This window comes from Lissotriton vulgaris, chromosome 5 (assembly GCF_964263255.1).
Source record: "Lissotriton vulgaris chromosome 5, aLisVul1.2, whole genome shotgun sequence".
Lineage (NCBI taxonomy): Eukaryota > Metazoa > Chordata > Amphibia > Caudata > Salamandridae > Lissotriton > Lissotriton vulgaris.
The window spans coordinates 1,453,551,362-1,453,558,928 of record NC_141693.1 but is presented as its reverse complement, the minus strand read 5'-3'; positions in this window follow the sequence as shown (position 1 = coordinate 1,453,558,928).

Below are 7,567 nucleotides of genomic sequence, written 5' to 3'. Positions count from 1 at the left end.
CAGAGGGGCTTGTGGTTCCTACAATGCTAGTGGTGCCTACCAGGCCCCCCACTAGGGATTACGATATCCCTTACCAGCCAGCCTAGCCATGGCGGTTCACCCACCATGGAAAAGCTGGCGGAAAGGGACATTGGGGGCACGTAACATGCCTATTTCCCCCCAGACATGGGACCTGGGGGGGCATCAAATCACTGCACCATGTGGCAGGCACCGCATTGTGCCTGCCACGTAGTACAGTGATATATGTCACATGTCCCCTTTTTACATTGAGGGGGATGATGCAGCCAGCAGCACCGGCTGCAATGTAAAAGATAGGCATTACGAACGCCGCAGTGGTGGTCGTACTGTAATGCCTATCGTGTGGCCGCCACCTTGAAGGCCAGCAGTCCCATTCCCCGATTCGATGGCAGACAGACTGAAGTCTACCATGAGTCATAGGGGTCTTCCCGTCCCTCTACGGGGCGGGGCGTGCTACGACCTACGAGGTACGCAGGAGCACTGATATTAATGACGATAGGCTATGTGTGATGTAGGACAGTGATAAGTGATACGAGTGTAGGGACCTAAATACGTGGATGTAAAAAGATTAAAAATCCCCTGGCTAGTGGAAAAAATTGATTTATTGGCTTCCCTTGATGGGAATAGTAAAAAGGGGTTAGAGAGGTAGAACAGAATACGTTAACTACCTAGTCGACATGACATGTTTCGTAAGCAGTCCCCTACTGCTTACTCATCAGGACCTCTGATGGTCCCTACTAGTAAAACTCAATTACTAAATGTTGTATGCCTAAAGTCCTATAACCTAGTAGGAAAAATCGGATACTTGGTTAGGCTTCGGGGCTTGAGTGGGCCCTCAGTGAAGCAAAAAAATGTTTAGACCTGGTGTGGTCCAGTTCTTTTATATGCTGTGTGCACCATGAGTCTGCATGCTGGGGATCGCTATCTTGCGGTCTAGTAACCGCTACAGATATGCTTGCATTAATCCTACCCCTCGGCAGATCCGTGGCATCAGCAAGATTCATATACATGTTTTTTTTAACATTTGGTCTGACTACTATATGAATGTAAATAGCAATAAAGCATAATTCAAACTGTGACTACATGCCTGCTTTTCTCAATATTGCACTTCGAAAGTATGCGATTGTATTTGTTTAATGGGCGGTGATTTGTATAGGGTCACTGGAAAGTCCACAAGGTTGTCCCTGTCCCCCCAAAATGTTAGTGTCTCCTATGCCCCTGTAGCCAGGCCTGCCAATTCTCCATTCAGAATGGCAGAAAACATTGTATAAAGCAGAAATCTTCTGGAGTGATCAGTGTCACTGTAACATGGATTGAAGCTGACTAACACGGCTTTCAGAAACAGACACGGAGATTCGTCCAGCTGAAATTACAATCCGGGTAAGGTTAGATCCACAAGGCCGATAACTTTCACGCCCGTCCTTTCTTCAAGACATCAACCTTTTCCCATTCCTTAACTCCGCAGATTTAGACAGTGCACCGTCACTGTATCCAGCACTGACCAGGGAATAAAATAACCGCTACGGCTGTAGTGAGTTGATGGAAGAGCCTATTGGCCAAATTACACCCCTGAGTGCCAGCTCGCCCTCACACTGAGGTAAGAGTACCTCCGCAAACCTTTTTAAAAGACACATCCTGCCTTATCTCACCGATGTTGCTTAACCATAACTTTCTTTCTCTCTCATCGTATCACTGTAGTACCAGGCGGGTCCTCATGTGAGTAACACCCTTTCTTGCAGAGGCCGCCCCCGAAGGGGGCCTCGAGGGCCGGCGCCGTAATGACTGCCTGAGCCCAAAAAGGAACAGAGCCGGATTGCGCTGGGCAGCGCCGCCGGGAATCGCTGCAGGGCGAAAAGGCCGAGGCAAGGCCTCTCCTTCCCCTCCCCAAAAACAAAGGGAAGAGGAAAAGGGGGAGGGGGATATAAGGGAACGCTCCCCCTGGGCAGCTCACCTTTTGCATCAGGGAGCTGGGGGAGCGGCACCAACGTTTTCAAGTCCCACCCACCCACGCCTACACCAGCAGCGTCGCAGTGCTGGCAGGGATGGAAATGACGAAGGGTGCAGCGAGTAGCGATGGAAACACACCAGGAGTATGGCCAGGCACTTTTGGATGCCTCACGGCTGAGTGCAGTAGGCTAAGGAAAGGGGTAGCAAACGGAGACGGCACTCACGGCCCAGCCCCTGCCAGTCGGCAGGGCACAAAAGAATCCAACATAGTAGCGAGCTGAGGCCTAACTCCGAGAAGAGCCTACCCCCATACGGAGTGCGGGGGGCGCGCAAAGCCAGCCCAACGGGATGAAAGCCGGAAACAAAAGGTGTATTGGCTTGGTTATGACACACACCGACAGGGCGGTGTTTAAAAGGAGGGCCACTCACTCTTGGATGCCTCACGGCTGGGTGAGTACGCCCAACGAAAAATCAGGATAGCAAACGGATACAGCACTCACAGGCCTGCCCCTGACAGACGGCAGGGCGCACGAGAGACAAGGTAGCGAGTTGGGCCTGGCTCCGGGAAAAGGCTACACCCCCACATGCAAATGGTCATGGAAAACAACAAAGAACAATCTACAAGCTATCAGGGTGATTGATGACCATAGGATATGCACATGAGCAAAATACAGACCAGCGATTTATGGCCAGCCGATGATTTAAGGCCAGTGATTTAGGATGCCCATGCAAAAATGATTTATGACAACAGAACAATGACCGATTTGTGACAGAATGATTTATGACGTCCCGAGGATTTATGGCCACGATGTAGGACGCTGATTGATAATGACAACAAAACGATGACAGAATGACATATGATACCTGATGATTTATGACCCAGGATTTATGATGACCAAATGACAATGATTGTTAACCTATTTTGATAATGTATGATAATGATTTATGACCCCGGCCCGAGAAGGTGTCCAGGGGAGTTGTACAAAGAGGATGAATGTAATGAGTAATAAACTGCGGCCAACAACCACCACAAAACAATGACTGTTGGCTGTGTGTAGTAATACAGATACACATGTATGGTAGGGTTCCTGGAATGGCCACAGTGAGGCTGTTATTCACCTCTCACGTGTGGCACATCACTTTCAAGTGGCTGCGCATTTAGCATTTCAGGTATTTCCCTCATTTTGATTCCCTTTTGAATATTTCTCGCATTTGTGCGATGTGGGGTCTTATGCTCTCATTATTTTATTATAGTTACTTGTCCCTGCATCACTCGTCCTGAGGAGACCCCGCACTGATAGAGGGTCGAAACGCAGTTGACAAGCAGAAAGAGCGAACCATTACCCAGCGCGTATTATTATAATCTAATGCTGTTTAGAAAGAAACTATACAAGAATGGTCGTCTTTCATGATTTTCTGGAAACCTTGTATATAAATATTCACCTTGTCACTTACATTTAGGTTCCAGTTTCACTTGGGGACACAATGCACAAATATTTGTTCTTGTAAATTGAAACATTGTACATATCTTTTCTGTTTTTCTTGAGAATCTATAAAAAATGTTACATGAACCATTTGTGTTGATGGTTCCTTGCCCTCTGACATTATACTACCCTTTGTATTGCGATTGTGCATTTTTATTGCTTAAATCAGTTAAATTAGTCCACAGGAACCACTGTTTTCCCTTTATATAACTAGTTCCTTTAGTGAGTAGGGTTCCCCTGTTCTTCTCTTTGCTCAAACAAACATCGTCATCCTGCTAGAGCAGTTGCTCTGTCACTGGCATGTAAATACAACACTGCAGCTGGAAATGTACTCAAGTTTGGCTATGGGCACACAAGTAAATGTAACAATGAAATTGCTGGTAAAAGGGCCAAGGCTGAAAAACAACAGCCTTATCAGCAGGCCTGCTCCAAGGCTGGACATCTCTGAGGGCAGTCTCCTATCCTGAATGATTTCTGCACAACTCCAGCTTACTGACAGACGCCATGGCCTGCTGCCACCTGACCGTGCACTCACCTCCCTATCACTCCCTGGTACTGGAATTTGCTGACACTGACAGTGCTTGGCAGCGTGAATGCTGGGTGGGGGAATAGACAGGCAGACTCTCACAGCCCATGCTATGTGCACTTTTTTCCTTTTACAGGGGCACCTGGCATTCCTGTACATTGAACACATTTAGGCCTTTTCTTTGATGCTTATTCAAGTTTCTAAGGTATAGGTGCCCATGGCAATTAAAAAAAATAAATCGAACAGCATGTTCATAAGAATGATGGCAACTTTAAACAGCAACTGAAAGAGGTTTCTATTTTGTATTAACCTGCACAGTTGATAGAGTAAATGTCAACACTACAGTCTATTTCACCATTTCTATGGTGAGTTTCTGATGGAAACACATGGGACACTTTGGAAAGTGTTATCCGAGTTTTCTTTTAACCAGCACCCTGCTACTGAACTGGGTCCCGAGGCAGCCTCATGCGGATTATATTATGTTCTAACTGAACTATCTCATGAAACAATGATAACAAATTATCTTACCCAGCAGATTATGGGTGTACAACGTGATAGACAGGGATTCCAGAAACTCTCTGCCTCAAGCACTTATCAGTTAACTGAAGCCAGGGCAGAAGGTACAGAACTGGAAGGTTGGAGACGTGGTTGATAGAACTTTGTTTATCCTTGATGACGGTTTAGTTGCAAGAATATTCGTGCTTACGTTTTCAAAGTTACATTTTGCAGGGGAAAAAAAGGCTTATGTTCATACAATTTACCGGCACAATCATCTCCTGGTTCAAGCAAGGAACCTTTAGTCCTTCACCGCAGAAGTATATGGCGGTGACATAATTTCCTGTTACCTGCTCACCACAATAATCTGTCAACTCTCTACATTGACATGCAGGAGCACAACGCCCATTGGGCTCAAAGGGCTTCAGTCATCCCCCACAAGCCCCCTCCCTCGCCCCCCCCCCCCTGTCCTGTGTGGCAGCCGGGCTGAGACAGCTTATTGCAGCCACACCTGAGTACTTCACAGGTCTTTAAAAGACCATTCACTTGTTAACGAGGCTTTGTTGTTTTTCACCCCTTCTTATAGCCCCTGCATCTCCACTCTGCAATTTGCTGGATGAGTCATCCCACTCCCGCCCCCCACCGTGTAGTACCCCCTCCCCCGAAAATTGGGTGTAGTTGCGCTTCTGTTGACGTGACTGTGTTTGGACAACTTGAGATCACAGTATCACCGAGCCTCAACAGCACTCTTATGTGAGGTACTGCATGCCATAGTACAGGGCACCAGCACTGGTGTGTTATAGTACTGAACACTGAGGCTCCCACAGAGGCCCATCAGCACTCGTGTGTGGTACTGCATGTTGTGTGTATTACTCCATGTCATAGTACTGAACACTGAGGCTCCCACAGAGCCCCATCAGCACTTGTGTGTGGTACTGCCTGTTGTGTGCGGTACTCCATATCAAAGTACTGAACACTGAGGCTCCCACAGAGCCCCATCAGCACTTGTGTGTGGTACTGCATGTTGTGTGCGGTACTCCATATCAAAGTACTGAACACTGAGGCTCCCACAGAGCCCCATCAGCACTTGTGTGTCTTACTGCATGTTGTGTGCGGTACTCCATATCAAAGTACTGAACACTGAGGTTCCCCTCTAGAAACGACTCTATTCCTCAGAGTGAACTTCACTTATAGGCACCCTTTCTCAACAAATGCATCCATGGAAAACACTTAGATACCCCCCATAGGAAAAAAATAAAAACATTTGCCGAGTCTTCCACTCCACTCTGTAAATCAAATCCTATCTCATATATCTGGAACTGGCTGTGAGTCTAAATGGAGGCACAGGTTCGTGGTCCAGGTTATGAACACCTATGTCTCCATAGGTTTACTCTGCACTGTGCTATAGTCATCACCAATGGAATTATGTGGCAGGAGAGGGCCAATTTTTGTGGCAGGGATGAGTAAATTATGGAGCAAGAAAAGGCAAATTATGCAGCATTATACTGCACATTTTTTTTTGATATAGTATTATATTATTTCGTAATTTTTAAACTTGATAACACTCTCTGGGAATTGTTTGCACCTCACTGGTATCAGTTTAATGCCCAAATATAGCAATAAGCAATAGAAAGGTGACCAGTGCCACTATGCTAAGAGCCTTTCGTAGCACGGCAACACTGTAAAAACATTTTTGTACTTTTGAACTGTTTGAGCTAGAAACATTTTTTTTAAAATAAAATCTGCAGATTACTCAGCAGATAATAGATTATGTGACAAATACGGCAAAAATGTAATTATGCGAAATCGCTGAATTGCATAATTCCAGTGGCCCTGGCTATACTATGACAGCCTGCAAGAGATGCAACACCTACTCTCTGGGTAAACTTTCATCTGACTCCCCCTTTTTGTGCATATTTCCTGCAGGGCTGATTAATTTATTGTCCACGCCACATGTGAGCAGTGGGTTGCGAAAAGCTGTAAAGTGCCCTATGGCGTCCCGTGGGGAGAAGAACAATTAAAGTATTTTCAAATAAATAAAGTCGTCTTTTTGCTGCATTTGAATCTGCATGTAAAGCATGCGAGAAAGGGGTGCCCAATACACTATGTTATCATAAAACACTGCAATAAATCAGACTAGCATCTTGAAAATATGCGTGCATCCTATTTTCTCTGGCTGGCAGTTTAGTGCTGCGCCTATTGTCACTGATTGGTGTTGAGAAGTACTTTAAGACCTGCCATATTTGGTCTCTTAAGACGCATAGCTCCCCCTTGGTCAACACTGAAGACAGTATGCCAGTGCCCTGCACTTGTCCACACGTTCTTTGCATGGCTGTGTTGCACGTTCATAACTTGAACTGAAACCTCGGTGTTTGATACAAACCGCCTTTGAAATAACGCTATATGTATTTATTTCTGCAGTTTATTATCCCGCAAAGTCGTCCCAAGGGCATTGGAGCACTTTACATGAGCACTAGTAATATAAAATTACACAAGGTCAGATCTACTTTTTTGGCACAAGGAGATTGAGTGATTTGCCTAAAATGACAGGATATGGACTAGGCGCCGGGACTCGAGCCTGGTTCCCCAGTTCCGAAGTCAGCAGTTCTGGCAGTAATGTCACATCCTCTCTCCAATCTTGTAATCTTTACAGGTCCGAGTAAAACACTTATAGGGCCTGCTTTTGCCAAAAAGCACCTTAACAAAGGTGTAGATTCGAAATTATCAACTTTTGAACCTCCATTTGTCTGAGCCAGTTGTCTCAGAAAAGGTACAGCACACTGAAAAAAACATGTTTGGTGCACGTTTAGAAGTAAACTGCCTTTCGAGTCTGCCTTTGAAAACTTCCTCGTGTAAATAGTTCTTTTGATAGAGCCTGCAAGCTCAGACACTTTTTTCTTTCAAAGAACTTTAACAAACATACCTCTAGAAACCCCAAGAGAATTAAGGGTCAGTCAGCTACTTAACAATGGGACTGCATAACAAACCCAGAAACCTCACCCATTTAGCTACTTCATCACAAACACCTGTACACAGCGCCATCCTGTAGTTGGTGCCAGAACTGCGTTACACGTATGGGCAGGGGTGCATACTCATT